The following is a 16,445-nucleotide window of genomic DNA, read 5'->3' as shown; positions in this document are numbered from 1 at the left end:
TTTGCATTATATTATCTACCATCAAAATTTAGAGTTGAAAATACTCTTTGCTAGCTAGAGAAATGAATTTCACTCTTTTCTTCAATGCATTTCCCTTGATTAGAACATTCAATGGAAGCTTGTTGGCAAGACATTTTTAAAATTTAATTAAGCTGAGAGGCTTCTATAATGGGAGCATCCTTCATTGTAAACAATCCAGAATTTTAAAAAAAATTGACAGGCAACTACCATGATTTTTAAGTCGAGAGGATTCTACAATGGGAGCATCCTTCGTTGTAAACAATCCAATTTTTTTTTAAAAATTGACAGGCAGCTGCCATGATTTTACAAGCACATGTACAAATAAAGAGATGGGTAGAAACGAAGAGACATAACTAACATTTGATTATATTCATGCAAACACTTGTAGCATTTAGCCATCATGAAAGTGTTGCAAGAGTAAGGAAGCTTGCAAAGAATGGAGAATGTTCCGCCTTATAAACCACAACATTCCACAAGTCCTGCTACAGAAAGTGGAGTTTGTTTCTCATCAATTATTTTCTACACCAAAAGAAGCTTAAGAAAGAGCCGCTGCATGCAATGTAAAGAATGGGTTAAATTAATTGTGTTATTCCTTTTTCTGTAGCCACCAGACAATTGAAACGTATGCTACTGCCATTTTAGAAATTGCCAAGACGACCAACAAAATCATTCTTGCGAGCTTGGGTTTGGACGTGGAGAAGTTCTACCATTCTGAATTCGAGAAAAACATAGGTAATCTGGCTATAAACCACTATTCATGTGAGGGAAGAATATCTTTGGATAGGGCAACATTGCCTCCACATATGGATCTGTGCTACTTTACAATCCTTTACCAGGCCGACCAAGAGGGTCTCCATATTAGATCAAATGAAGGGAAATGGTTGATTGTGAAGCCTTATCGAATTCCTTTGTTGTCTTTTTTGGTGACTATCTCAAGGTATATTGAATGCCTCATAACAATGTTTATGATTTGAAGGTATATTGAATGCCTCTTAACAATGTTTATGATTTGAATTGATAGAACATGGAGATTTGATTAACTATATTGGAGAGAATAATATGGAGTGTACTGCAGATATGGAGCAATGGCAGATACCAGAGTGCAGAGCATCAAGTTGTTCATAGTGGATGGAAAGATTGAATATAAGTGGCTCTTTTTATTAACTTCCTTGAGGAGAAGGAAATATGGGCTCCATCTGAGGTTGTAGATGATGATCACAATTGCAAGAGGTTGTATAGGCCTTTCGCTTTTTTCGAGCTACTATAGGAGTTTGTAAAGAGGTTGTATAGGCCTTTCACTCTTTGGATTGAATTTATGCCATAATTTTTCCAAATTTTAATTTAAATAAACAATCAGATCTAAATTTGCATCAATTGACATACATTTGTATTATTGATTTCTATCAAATCAAGATTTTAATGGTCTATTTTTTAATATATTGTATAATTCATATTAAAAAAAAATTTAAAAAAAATTGAGAAAGTTTAGTAAGTTCTAAATTGAAACAAGAAACTTTATAAAAAATCAAAATTAATTTAGAAACTTACTAAAATTTACATATTTTATATTTTAAACAAAAGTAATTAATTTTTTCTTATTACAATCTCAAATTTTCTTTATTTTTTGAATTTTTTCTATAATATAGTTTAGTTTCTATTTAATAAAAATAATATTATAAGTCATCTTAGATTTATTTCCATCCTATTATAATTCTTTTTTATTCTTGCAATTTCATTCACGTAAAAATGATTTAAAAAATATAGAATTGTTGCATTAGATGTGGTTGATTTCATAGTTGAGCATTTGTATGCTTACTGTTGAAAATTTGCATTGAAAAAATAAAATTAATTTATATTTTAGAAGAACTATGGAAAAAAGTATACTATGACATTTCATAGGAAAAAAAGTTAAACTTTTTAAATATATATTGTTTTAAATTATAAGAGAAATGAGTTTCAATATGTCTAGGCTAAAATAATAACATGTTCATTCATTCTTGTGTTTGCAAATACTATATATTATACTAATCTATTGGATTGATGCATTAAAACTAATTATATAATTTAGTTAGAAAGAGAGAAGAGGGGGAAGATATCACGTAGAAATAGACAACATACATGGGGAAGATATGAGTCAGAGAGAAAGAAATAATTAGAGCATAATTAGAGAGAGAGAGAGAGAGAGAGAGAGAGAGAGAGAGAGAGAGAGAGAGAGAGAGAGAGAGAGAGAGATTAGGGGGAAGGTATGGTTAGAGTGGGGAGAAGGAAAAGAGGAGAGGGGGAGAGATGAGATATAGAGAGAAAAAGGATAGCAAGGGTCCAAAATAGATGGAGATGGAGATGGTGGGGAGGGGGAGAGAGAGAGGGAGATAAATCACATGAGGTGACATCATAGAGAGAAAGAGTGAGACAAGGGGGAGAGGGAAAGAAACATGAGGTATACATAGAGAGATATAGTCAAATATATATATATATATATATAGAGAGAGAGAGAGAGAGAGAGGCATGTCAAAGAAAATAAAATAGGAGATGAGGTGAGACATGAAGTAGACACCAAGAGAGACGATGAGAGGTAAAGATGCAGGAGAAAATGAGAGTTAGTGATAATAATAGGAGGGGATGAGAGATATAGAGAAAGGGGAGAGGGTGAGAGACGTGAGATAGTCATACAAAGAGAATGCTAGTGATATAGAGGCTCGAGGGAGAGGACATGGAACATGTGAGAGAGACTGAGGCAAGGGCATATATGGAGAGTGACATGAGGTTAACATAAAGAGAGAGTATAAGAGATTATAAAACATGGGAGGGAAACAATGTGGAGGAGTAGTGGATAGAGAGATGGTGATGAGGAAGAGGAAGAGAAAATATAGCTACTATCTAAAATAGATATTTGAGTGTGTGTGTGTGTGTGTGTGTGTGAGAGAGAGAGAGAGAGGATAACTAGGGTCCAATATAGATGGAGATGATGATGAGAAGATAAAAATAATGTGTGTGTGTGTGTGTGTGTGTGTGTGTGTGTGTGTGTGTGTGTGTGTGTGAGAGAGAGAGAGAGAGAGAGAGAGAGAGAGAGAGAGAGAGAGAGAGAGAGATTATTATATGAGAAGATATGTCAAAGAAAATAAGACAATAAAATTAGGGTGAGACATGAAGTAAACATCAAGAGATATGGTGAGAGGTAAAGGTACATGAGACAATGACAATAGATGGTAATAGTAGGATGGAATGAGAGAGAGGGTGAGGGAGGGAGATAAGAGGGAGAGGGTGAGAAACATAAGTTAGACATATAGATATAAGTGTAGAGATAAAGAGGCATGAAGGAGGGGAGATGTGTGTGTGTGTGTGTGTGTGTGTGTTTACCTAGAGGAGAGAGTGTAAGAGGGTAATTATAGGGAAGACATTGTGAGAGGTAAAGAGCCATGTGAGTGAGAGAGGGTGAGAGACATGCAATAGATATAGAAGGTGAATAGGCTAGGGGGATGATATTGTGAGGGGAGTGAGGGGAGAGAGTTAAAGACTATAGTTAGGGAGAAAAAGAGAGGGAGAGAAGAGGGAGAGGGTGAAAGACATGATGTAGAGATTAATACTAATTGGTTGAAAAAATGGTAGGAGCGTGTGGGAAAAAAGAGAAAGACAAAAGAGGGGGAAGAGATGAGATAGGGAATCAAATGGATGGATTTGGTGATGGGGAGAGGGAGAGGGAGAGAGAGAGAGAGTCACGAGCTAGACATAATGTGAAGGATGAGAGATAAAGAAAGATGAGAGAGTTGTTGAGACTTTAATTTAATGATTAATAAACACACCATGTATTATAAAATTTGAAGCCTTAATAACTCTTTAACTCTTGATTTCTTTAAAGAAGTCCCACTACAACCTTTTCTCAATTGCAAATAATAATCTAGCTTAAAGGATAAAACTTATGCTAGCACTAATGCAAATGAAAACTCTAATTTCTATCCAAAGGTTAATTTTAATTACTTAAATAAATAAATAAAATTTGATCATATTAATTATTATCTTGGTGGTGATTTTTTTTCCAAAGGAAATCTATTGTATTAAGTATATTTTGAAGTGAACATATAAAATCTATAATGTATCATAAAATTTAATATGTTTAATAATAATTATTTATTCTTTTACATTAATGACTATAATGTCTTTCATTTGTTCATCGCAAGTGCTACTAGCTTATATATTTATATATATATATATAAAAGCCAAGAGTTATCCTTCTCGAGGCACCTATTTTCATAAATTGCCTCAATGCAATAGGCGCCTCGAGAAGGATAACTCTCGACTTTTATATATATATATAAATATATATAAGCTAGTAATTAAATCAAATGTATTAATGTGGATTATTCAATTTCATTCAATGACCTATTTAGTTCTGCGAACATATCATTAATTGTTAATTTGAAATCAAACCAATTTATGGCACCACTTGTCACTAGGCATGTCGATCAAAGTGCTGAGGCAGCAAGGATTTTTGAATGGAAGATTTAAAGACGCTCTTACAACCAAATTTTATGACAAGATTTACAACCCCTTTGAAAGTGGAAGATTTACGAGCAATTACTAAATACAAGATTTTGAAATAATTCTCACATAGAATGTATTAGAAGATTTACAGGCAATTTTTGAATGAAAGATTTAGAAACAAGTTTTAAATAGAATGCATGCAGTAAAGGATTTGCAGGCAATTCTTGAATGAAAAATTTAGAAACATCTCCAAAATAGAGCGAATGGAGAAGATTTAAAGATGATTTTTGATAGCAAGATTTACATGCAATTCTTAAATGAGAAGATTTACGAAAAATTCTAAATGGAATTTAGAATAACATTTATAGACCACGCTTAAATGGAATGATACGACAAAATTTAGAACTATTTTCATTTTCTCATACAGATTGTTATAAGCTATACTTTGTAAAGCTTTATGCCAGAGAAAATAGTTCTTCACGTAGTTGAACATTCTTCACCACCGGCCTGAAAGATATTTTTAAGTCAACAACAATATTTTGCTGCAAAATTTCATTTTCCTTTCTCATCGCATTTTTAACAACATGACAAATTCTGTGCAGAAACTTGAGGTAAGTCATGTGCAATTGTTCAATGAGTTTTATTTTTATTGTATTTGATTCAATTTAACACAAAATTCTTGTTATATATTAAAAGCATGCATTTTATTATTTATTGCGTGTTTTAAATATGATATTATTAAATAAACTTGTGCTAGATCCAGATTTGTTTCTTCTACTGGAGATATTTTAGACAATGAAATGAAATTTTCTTTACTTGGTTTACCGTCTTCTTGATGCTATTTTTACTAGTCAATAACTGTATAACTCTCTTTATCTTGAAATAGAAATATTTTGGAGTGTAAGATGAGCTCACATTATTTCTTGAAATTATTTTTATTACAATTTTTTTTAAAAATTGATCATTTCTTCTTCTCTGATCGTTTCTTCCTTTATTTTCACCAAACATTACACACAATAACTATCATTATAGCTCAGAAATCTTCGCTGCACAGACAACTGTCTTCTGTAACCTGCCAATTCTTCCACCACTCCCATCTAAGCCATTACTAAATGGAATTCAAAATAAATTATTTGAAGCAAAATTGTTGTGTGCATTTAAATTTGGCAAATTTCAAATCGATCTTTTGCAGCGTAATTTTGATCCGAGTTAATTAGGAGTCGAAAGGGAAGCCAACAATTTCAAGGCCAGTTGAAAGCTTACCAACGGCAGGTTGATTAGGGTTTACAAGTTGTTCATGTAGGCTTCTTTCCTTTTCTTTTTTTCCCCAGTATTATTATTATTATTTTATGAAGGCTCTCTATATTTTCACATTTATGTTTGTTTGCTTTAAAGTAATACGGATCTTAAATGAGTAGATTAAATCAATTTAGGTTTACCCTTTAAAATATGAAATATTTAAAAATAGAATTTTAAAGTAAATATGTAAGTTATTGAAATAATATGCATTATCAAGGTATTAGTTGGACTTAAAGTAGTAGGAATTCTAACAATTGGTCAACTAGAATTCAAGATCTAAGGTCTAGTACGAAGTTAGCATAAGATTTATAAGTTCTTCAAGTTAAGTTGTTTTTTTCTTTTTTAAAATTTTTTTTGGTAAATATAGTTTTTATTAGAATCAATTATTTTTTCGTATTGTTTATCCATCTATGAGTTAGAACATACTTTTCTTTATTTTCAAATGATACCAATGAAGCAACAATTTAATGTTAAATTCAAAAAAATCAGTTTAGATTTAAAATTTGAAATAATTTCAAATTACTTAAGCAATGTATGAAATTACTTATAGTATTCTATTATAGTGTGTAACATTACATCATATCTAATACCCCTTAATGACTAAACTAGGCCAGGTTCAATTTTGCCCTAAATATGACAAAGCACATAACATATAGGTTTAGTATCGCTCAATGTAGTGACATGATGAAGATGATAAATTTCCATATTAGTGGTGTGAGCATAATAATGGAATATTCTTTGTCAAGAAGAGACCATAGTCACTATAATCTATAAAAGTTAAAAATCACCCAAAACTTGGAATAACCACACCACTTCACAACTAGTATTGATATGTGTATTATCTTATGCTATGGAAGATAATGATAGAAGGATGAGACCTTCATGAAGGATGAGAAACGATAGATTCTTTTTGTGTTTAATCATACTCAAATTTAGAGAGTTATGAATGTAGAATGGAAAAGATATTTTATCCTTGTATCGAAAGTGATACACAAAAACAAAGTTAAAGCGATGGACTCTTTGTTTCCTACCATCTAAACCAAAATAAGCTCTAACACAATTAAGAACATGCCTCCAATTAGGCTTTATCTATTTATTTGAAGAATAATAACCCACCTAAACAAGCGCCTCCTCTTCTTCATCATCCTTGGGAAATTTTTCTATACCTTCCTCAATGAACTTTCTATCCTTGAAGAAATTCAAACCATCAAACAAAAACCCAAAAATCTCAAAGATAAGGTCAATATAGAGAGGGAAAGAAATGTCATATACAATAATATTACTCTCCTTCAACCCTTTGAAGAACTCCAACATAGCCTCAAGATTTTCCACGAAGTCTCTCAAGATAAGTGATGATTCCTCCATTGTTGAGTTGGTCCCAAACTTGTAGAATATCTCTCCATTAATCACAAGATTTAAGCTCATGCCTCTTTGGTTCTCCCTGATGTCTCTACAACTTGTTTGAAAGATATGCACACAAACCTTCAAATCCAAGTGTTTCTCTAGTTATTGTAAATAACAAAAACAACCAAAACACCCACAAAATTTGCCACTCGTCAATGCTCTGCAAGGCGTGACTCCATCATCTCAACTTGAAATGATCTTAATACTTTCCTATCATAGACATCATATTTTTTATATTATCACTAACACAATGTATCATGTCCTCCTTAATTATTTCCTTAAGAATAAAATAATTAGTAATCATGTTTATGTTTTAAATACATAAAATATAAAAGTAATGTATTACCATAGGCATGTTTGCATTGATCAATGGTATCTCGATCCTCAATTATATACCTCAAAGGATAATCCATCACCATCTTTAAACCATCTCCAAGCTTCCACTTTATACCCTTTTGAGCCACTTGCTTGCATTCTTGAAGATCTCCAAATATGAGAACCATCTCCAACCGTATGTGCATAAAAAAAATGCCCTATTGTGGAAAAATCATATAAATATTTTCCTTTCCAAATTAAATTCCATTCCCTATTCTCAAAATACGCTCTCTAATTATTTTTAGTTAGTAAAGCCTTATTAAGCCTTTTGATGGGTCTGATTGCCAACTCCCTACAACTTTCGACCTACAAATTTGGTCCCAAGCAATAAGAGATATCAATTTCCTTTCTTCCACACCTGACCATAAGAAGTTCTTTTGAATCATTTCTAACATATCTATATATTTTCTTGGAATTTTGAAGAGACTTAAACCATACATCTGGATATTTTGAAGACAACTTTTGAGAACAATCCCTTTTTTTCTTGACTAGCAAGATTCCCTTTCCAACTAGAAAGCTTCTAATTAAATTTTTCATTAATGCTATTCCAAAAGGAATTTGAAGGATTAAGGCAAAGAGAGAGACCCAATAAGGACCCAAGAAGAGAGTCTATAGAGCACCCTAAGATTCTAGATATTCTCTACTATATGGCATCTTGATTATTCAAGAAAAAAATAGAGCATTTATTTCAGTTCACCAATTGGCCCATGGAAAAAGAATATGTATTTAAAGCAACCTTCATATTTCTAGCTTCCCTGATAGAAGCCTCCCCCATGATGATATTGTCATCCCCAAATTGTTCATGAGTGCAAGATTGAGGATGTGAAGAAGGGTTGAGACCATGAATAGAACCTTCAAAACCAAGCTTAGAGAAGTATCTTCCCAAAACGTCAACAAGGATAGCAAATAAAATAGGATAAATGAGGTATCTTTCCCTCATTCCTTTGGAAGACTAATTTTTTAAAGGAGTGGAAATCAACAAGGAGATAAGTTGGATACACTTGTTGCCAAAACAAAAAGCCTTTAGTTTCTTCAAGAGGAACACCCAATCCACTATGTCATAAGCCTTGGATAAATCAAGCTTCATAAGAAACCCTTGCTTCTTTGTTTTGACTAAGGAATGCACATTTTCATGAACCATAATGATAGAGTCCAAAATTTTCCTCCTAGGCACAAACCATTTTTTTGGAAAGAAATCAAACTAGGAAGATTTTCAATAACCGAAGGGTGAGCACTTTTCAAATGATCTTACATAAAGATTTGAAAAGACTTATTTACCTTAATTGATCAACATAAACAACACCCAAATTTTTAGGGATCAGAACCAAGAATGTGGAATTAATCTCCTAAAGAAGGCTTTGAGCACTAATAGGATGATCGATATCCATACCAATAATGTGCCACACATTTTCAAATATAGACATGGGGAGCCCATCTAACCCATGTGAACCATCAATATGTTTTGAATACATGAAAAGTAAAATTAATAATCTAAATTATACAAGAAATCACAATTTTATATAAACATTCATCTCACCAATAAAAAATTAATTGATCCTCAACCAATAATACTAAAGAAAGACTTACATTCATTTATATAAACTAGGTAATAGTCAAATTTATGAACAGGATTTATCCATTACATCGAAAGGTAAAACCAATATATAAACACACTAATTTATATTACTTTTGATTAATTAAAAAATATTTCCTAGGCTATGCCCAAATAACATAAAGACACTTATATTGTATTACTAATAGACTTTCACAAATCCAAAATTCTAGACCTTTAACATCAACTCATCCTAGTATTATATCATAGCTTTAACCATAACTAACTTTAAAATTACCTGTGCTTTCAGAAGAATGACATGTCAAAATAAACTAGTTTTAAAAACTAACACTTGATGACTAATGGATAAACATCCCCAATTTTAGAAAAAGACCTTTAAAAATAGGAAAAAATATTTCTAAGCCACACATAGTGACTTCTTGTTTTCCACTCTTGGGTTTCATTGCCGCAATACATTTTGAATCCCATTCCCTATAGGCATTCATGAAATTTTGTGCAAAGGAATGGCTTAGGATTTTGATGGATGGAATCCTTTATTTCTAGATATCTTTCTCCCATTTCATCTCCACAAGCCTATGTGCATTGTCAATAACTATTCATCAAATAGGAAGAGCTTATACTCAATCTTTGCTAGCGTTGTGAAGTGATTCACCATATGGGTCCTTTCCTTTCTCATCTTATCAATTATTCTCTTGAATGCCTTGACCAATACATTCATATCATGCTCCACAATGATATTGTGCCAAATATAGGTGACAGTGATAAATTTCATATCAGTGTTTAGATGCTTAGCTAAATTTTGTAACTCCTTCTCCATCTTCAAAAGTCTTGGTGTCTAGTCTTAATCACAATATTCCTCCAGTCTATGTCTTTATTGTAGATGGATAACCATCTTTCAACCACTTACTTTAGGGGTTTCTTAGATAGGAATTTGTTTACACCATATCTTTGCACTTCATGGATCTGCAAAGCAACCTCAATCCATTTTTCTTCTTAATTTTCCCAAGTTAACATCTGAGTTTGAACTTGAGTAGTATCTTTGTAAAATTATTATATAAAACCCTAGAGTCAAGAATGAATTTCTCATCGTCTTTGATTATATCATTCACCCATTCATTAAAGAAATTTTCTACCACTTTGCCCTTCTATATCTGATTGAGAATATTTTTGTTAATAGGTGAAGTTGGATCAAAGGACTGTGGTGTGTGGGAGATTGGATGAGGATTCAAGCTATTGATGGAATCAATGTAGGTGGCCAAGGCACTAATTGTCTGCTTCATTTCTTTCTTTTGTTTACCATCCTTCTAGGATCTAGTCAACATATTTTTAGCAAAAAGTTCAAAGTAATGGCTTTATGATTCTCTATTAGCTTTTCCAAGATCAACTTTTTCTATTGTGAAGTCATTAATGGAAGGATCTAAAACTTCTTCTTTTGTATAAATTTCCTAGCCACTTCAACCATCCAATTCCATGTCTTTGAGTCAACATCAAATTTTGACTTAGTCTTTAATTTCTTTGGTGTTTTATTCCTTGTTGGTGTACTTTCTCACCATATCCCCAACTAGAATTGACACAAAGACTATGCTCCTTTTCTTATTAATATTGGTGGTTAACTAAGTGGGAGCACCTTCAACTGATTATGTGGTAGTGTTAGGTTATAGGGGCAGTACTAACCATGTAGCTATTGCATATGAATCCAGAGGGGTAATTATGAAATCCATGGGTTGAGGCCAATGTTCATGCTCTTCCCTCAAATCTAGGTCTATCATTGCTTCAGCTCCCGGTCCTTTCTTCTTGCAAGCTTTTGATCTTGACCTAGTTAACCAAGTAGGGGATCTCATAGTAACATGTCACATTGGTTCTTTATTGCTTGAGGATCCATTTGGTTGATACTTGATCTTACCTGCATCAAAAGATTTAACATTAGCATCAGAAAATATAGTCAACTAAAGAGACTTGGTTTTTTTTATGGGACTTGATTTTCTATAATATTTGTTTTCCTTCACTTTATTATGTTTAAGCCATTGTTCGCTCTTATACATAAAACCAAATGTCTTTATGTCAATATTATCTTTTTCATCTTTAGCCCAATTAATTTGGGGGATGGGATGATTCTTTACTTCTTCAAACTTAGGATCAATTGCTTATTGACTATCACTCTATATGTGGGAAACATCCAATTCTAACCCTATGCTTTTTATATGTTGTAAGTTGAACCTACTCCGATGTCTCCTCCTAACATCAAGTTCATCCATGAAATCCTTCCAATAGTCTTCCAGTTGACTCATATGCTTAAATTGATCATCGGGGTCTAAATGTTAGTGAGTGTATCCCTTGTTATCAAAGCCTTTCCTTACTTAGTAATACTTGAAATTATATCTATTCAAATCATACCCAATACTCACAACATCTAAGAAAGTCTTGTAGGAACAAAATCCTAGTTCTAAAGGGAAAGGAGTATCATGTTCCTTTTTAGGTATGTACTTGATCATCATTGCTAGTTGCCTGCAAACATGAAATAATCCATAGCACACCTTGGAAACATGGTAGGTTTTCCCTCATACCCTCCTACATAGATACAGGTGAAGTGTGGGAATTAGATATAGTAAATTCCATAAACATTTATGAATTTATTTGCTTCATCTATAATCCTTTTGACCACCAAGCATGCGATTTCAAATAACAACCTCCCTATGAAGACATGATTAAGTCTTCTATAGTTTCCCACAACTGTATCCCTTTCCATCAATACATAATATTCATAGATATGAATTCCTCGAGACCACAACTCAATAAGGTAGACCTACCCACTCCCTAGTACAAGAAAGATGATAAATCAAGTAAGATGACATGTAAAAGTCTCTTGAAGTGAGACAAGCTAAATTTAATTGTTTTTTCCATGGCCTCAGTGATCACTTCTCCCTAATCAATTTGTTTCTTTCCTTATAAAATTATCTAAATAATGAAATCATCCACCCAAGGTAAAGACTTCATCACAATCTAACCCTTTAACCCTATGCAACAACACTACCAAGTCCCATACACAAGGTTTCATATGGTTTGCAGTGAGCGGTATTCATAATTTGGAACCTCCCTTTTGGAATTTAAGAAACCAACTAAGAGCTATGATATTTTTACAAGTAGACTCTTCCTTCTCATATTTGTGAGTATACACTATGGGGGTGTAATATGAGTATACCTCTTGCTCTAGAATCTTCAAAATATATATGCTTATTTTCCTATTAATGGACAACAATATTTCCCCATAATCTCTGTAGATACATTGATGCTTTGCATCATACATGTTGACACATTCCCTTATCAAATTTGGACATGCAATTGCTTACGAGAATGTTGTGGCTTTTACGAGACCACTCTCAATAATTTCTTGGGTAAAAGGTTTGCCTAGTGAATTCCTAAGTCTCCTTTTGAAATCCTCTATGTTAAAATTAGTCAAGGAAGTATCTCCATATATTGGCGATAGATAGAATAAATATTGGGCATTATTAAAAATTTATGACCTCATTTTACTTGTTCTACCTTGATTAATAGACAAGGAATGCAACCTTAAATCATAATTCATCAATAATGAAATGTTTTGGGAGTTACTTTGTTGACTAAACACATTGTAATACTCCAACATGACAACCTATAAAAATTGCCTATATTTTGCTACTTGCCACTTAATAATTGAGAACATAAAGTTGCTAAGGCTTATCTTAAAATAACTTAAACCTCATGCCCAATCTTGAAGAATTAATTGCCAAGTCCACTACCCATGTGAAATAATGGTGAAAAGAACTTTAGGAGTGTAAATATTAATTACTTGTCACATCACTGTACAACCTTATTTAATCATGATTACTTCCCTTTTTAATAGCTCATTTTATATTATTATCTTCAAAATCACATGTGGGTCCCATCAAATAACATCCCTCCCTATCCCTTCATCAGTTATATTTTCCTTTCAGGTGGAATGATATGTCATCAATACTCCCTTGAACTTGGTAGAACGTGGTTTATCTTGGTTAAATGTTGTCAAAGTATGTGCAAATTGAAGACCATGCTCCATAATTCAAATAACTAAAGTGAGGTTGACACATTAATTTGACTGGTTTGATATAGCTTAAAAAATGAGACCTAGATCCTAATTAAGGAGAGCTCCCAAGATTTGAAACCATGACCCAAGGCTTTGATACCAATTATTGGTATGCTTACCATTGCACAAAAAGCTTGAGCTATCAACAAACATCACAAACACCAAACTTACCTAGATCCACAAGAGGCAGTTAACCCATGTTGTGAATCCAAGAAGGAGGTGCTAACAACCAAGTCAATACACTTTACTTCGAGCATTTCAAGGATCAAGAAAGTGGAATAAAAGAACCTAAAGAAGAATAGGACAACTTAGGAGGGGGGCCAACATTCAACTTTTGAAAAAATCAATTACAATATATCTACCCTTTGATCACAATCGATATAAAGATTATAAAATGTAGATATGAGACTTCCTACAATCATAAGCTTTGATCTTTGAAAACTGCAAAAGTAATATCAATTACAAATGCTTTGATAGATGACAATACATACTAACAAGCAAGCACTTTAGACTTCATTGAGAAGAAGAAATGCAATTGCTGATTGAACATAACAACATACATGCTTAGAGGATAATCACATACCTCTCTTTTCTTGCAATATAAATACACAAAATAATAATGATTTTTTCTCACACATAGAGTAGTCTCTCAGTAATTTGCTACACATATAGAAATCTAATCATGACATTGAGAATAATCCAAGGCTAGCTCAAAAGTCTTTTCTACAATTGTAAGAACTTCCTAATAATATTAAGAGGTAAAAATGAAGCACAAATAATAACTATTACAATACATTTATGATACATAAGAAAATATGAATTGACACCATGAAGGAAAAGTATGACAAAAAAAGATAATGTGGATGTTGCTAGCTAGCAATGGTGCCAAGTAACCATGATTCCAAGAAGCACAATGCCAAGTAACATGCTAGCTATTAGACATGAAGCCTCTGGCTCATGATGTCGCATATGCAACTCACATCATAAATTTGTTGAAGATAACCAACATAGTTATGAAGTAGCTATCTCACAACTACCTTAAACATTTACATTCTCACTTAGCAAGAGAGAGATCATTCTATGTCATAGAGTGTCTCAATTTGACAAACACAATGAAGTTCCAACCCAAAAGTGTCTATAGAAAAATCTCATCACAAATTTTCTCAATATAAATTTTTGTCTCAACATAACTATATTCACCATATATACTTCTAGAGTGTGAGTAAAAAATACACATAATTTTCACCACGGCTGCTCCTAGAGAGTAGAACAAGGGATTTCACCTTGAAGTCCTCTCATAGAGAAGAACATATTAAGAAGGGATTTCACCATGAAATTCTCTCATAGAGAAGAACACATTAACAAGGGATTTCACCTTGAACTTCTCTCATAGAGGAGAACTCATTAACAAGGGATTACACCTTGAACTTCTTTCATAGAGAAGAACTCATTAACAAGGGATTGCACCTCAAACATTTCTCTCTTAGAGAAGAACTCATCAAAACATAAAAGATCATCTAAATGTTAAGAGTCCCTCTTTGCCAAGACTCCCTCAATAGGGACAATATACTCATTTTAGATTATCACAAAAAGTTGATTCCAAGGTGACCAAGCAAGGAGCCTTAATAGTCACACTACTACACAAGATTAATGATCCTCTTCAAAGGACTTGACATTCTACATTTGCCACTTAAGCTCCATCTGAATCTAATTTATGGAACTAAATGGTCTCTCTCTAAATGTCATTTCTTCTTCTTCAAAGAAACTAATCACAATGATAGTCTACATAGGATCTTCCTCTTTAATGAAGTTACATGCCACCAATTTAGTCGCATGACTACAAAGAAAACTCTAATTTTCATTTGTATAGCCTACAAGACTTCGCATGTGATGTCTTATCATGTTGTTGCTTCTTGATCCATCCTAGAATCATTTTTACAAAGATTAGTCATTGTTTATAGAATTAAACTATTCATCAAGAGAAACATATATCTAAAAGCAGACATTATTCACTATTTTCAATATTATGGCATGAATTAACTACATAAAATTCAAGACTAACACACAATTCTTCTCTAGAATGCTAGGCACCTCTTGATAATGGTAAGAGTTAAAAATGAAGCACAAACAATGACCTTTACAATACATTTATGATACATAAGAAAACATGAAAGAAGAGCACAACACTAAAGATGATGTGGATGTTGTCAGCTAACAATAGTGCCAAGTGATCTTGATACCAAGTAACCATGACATAATGAAGCATGATGCCAAGTAACATGACATGTATTAGACATGAAGCCTCTAACTCATGATGTTACATATGCAACTCACAATATAAATTTGTTGAGGAAAACAAACATAGTTATGAAGGAGCTCTCTTGTAGCTACCTTAAACATCAACATGACAAACAATGGAGCCAAATTTAATAATATGTGTGAAGGTTATTTATTGGATTACTGTACAATGATGCATTTGAATTAGAACTCTATTAGTGTTGTTGATTTGTTTGTAGATTCTAGGCTTGTGGTTGGGTTATTTAGGAGTTTAAAATAGGGTTACAATTTAAAATTCACAATGATATTAAGAGTCTTTATTTAATGCTGATGAAAACATGGTAAGCTTTCTATCATGATTTCCACCACGTCCATCACATCATCTCTATTTTTATTAATGCCTAGCAATTGTCTCCACTGTTCTTTATCTTGAATAAATGCTCATGCATAAATTCTTTTGCATATATTATAATAAAAATAACACAATATTTGGAAAGAAGGATATACCTATCTTTGAAGTCTCATGCAAATCTTATAGATGTTTGCAAATTTTAATTGAAGTGATTTATGTATGGACTTAGTGAGAATTTAAAATTTGTTCCACATGAACTTATAATATTTGGATGTGAATGTTTTCTAAGGCAGTATTAAACATGAGTTGCCTTCCAACATGATGATTTTAATTATCTTCTCATGATAATAGGTTTAATGAGTCCATTCACAAGTTATTGTCTCAAGGACACAAATAAATGTCTCCTTGACTTTATAACATGTGATTGTCATGTCTCACATAAAAAAAAGAATATACTTTAAAAACATTATTTCTAATTTCTATTAATTTTTTTCTCTTTCAAAATTTGCATTGATAAGAATTTGTTTTTTATCCCAAATAAAATCTTATCATTAATATCAAGGAAA

This window comes from Cupressus sempervirens, chromosome 10 (assembly GCF_028749045.1).
Source record: "Cupressus sempervirens isolate cs-2001-9-10 chromosome 10, ASM2874904v1, whole genome shotgun sequence".
NCBI classification, from domain to species: Eukaryota; Viridiplantae; Streptophyta; class Pinopsida; order Cupressales; family Cupressaceae; genus Cupressus; species Cupressus sempervirens.
The sequence above is the reverse complement of the archived record's forward strand: the minus strand, read 5'-3'. Positions refer to the sequence as shown.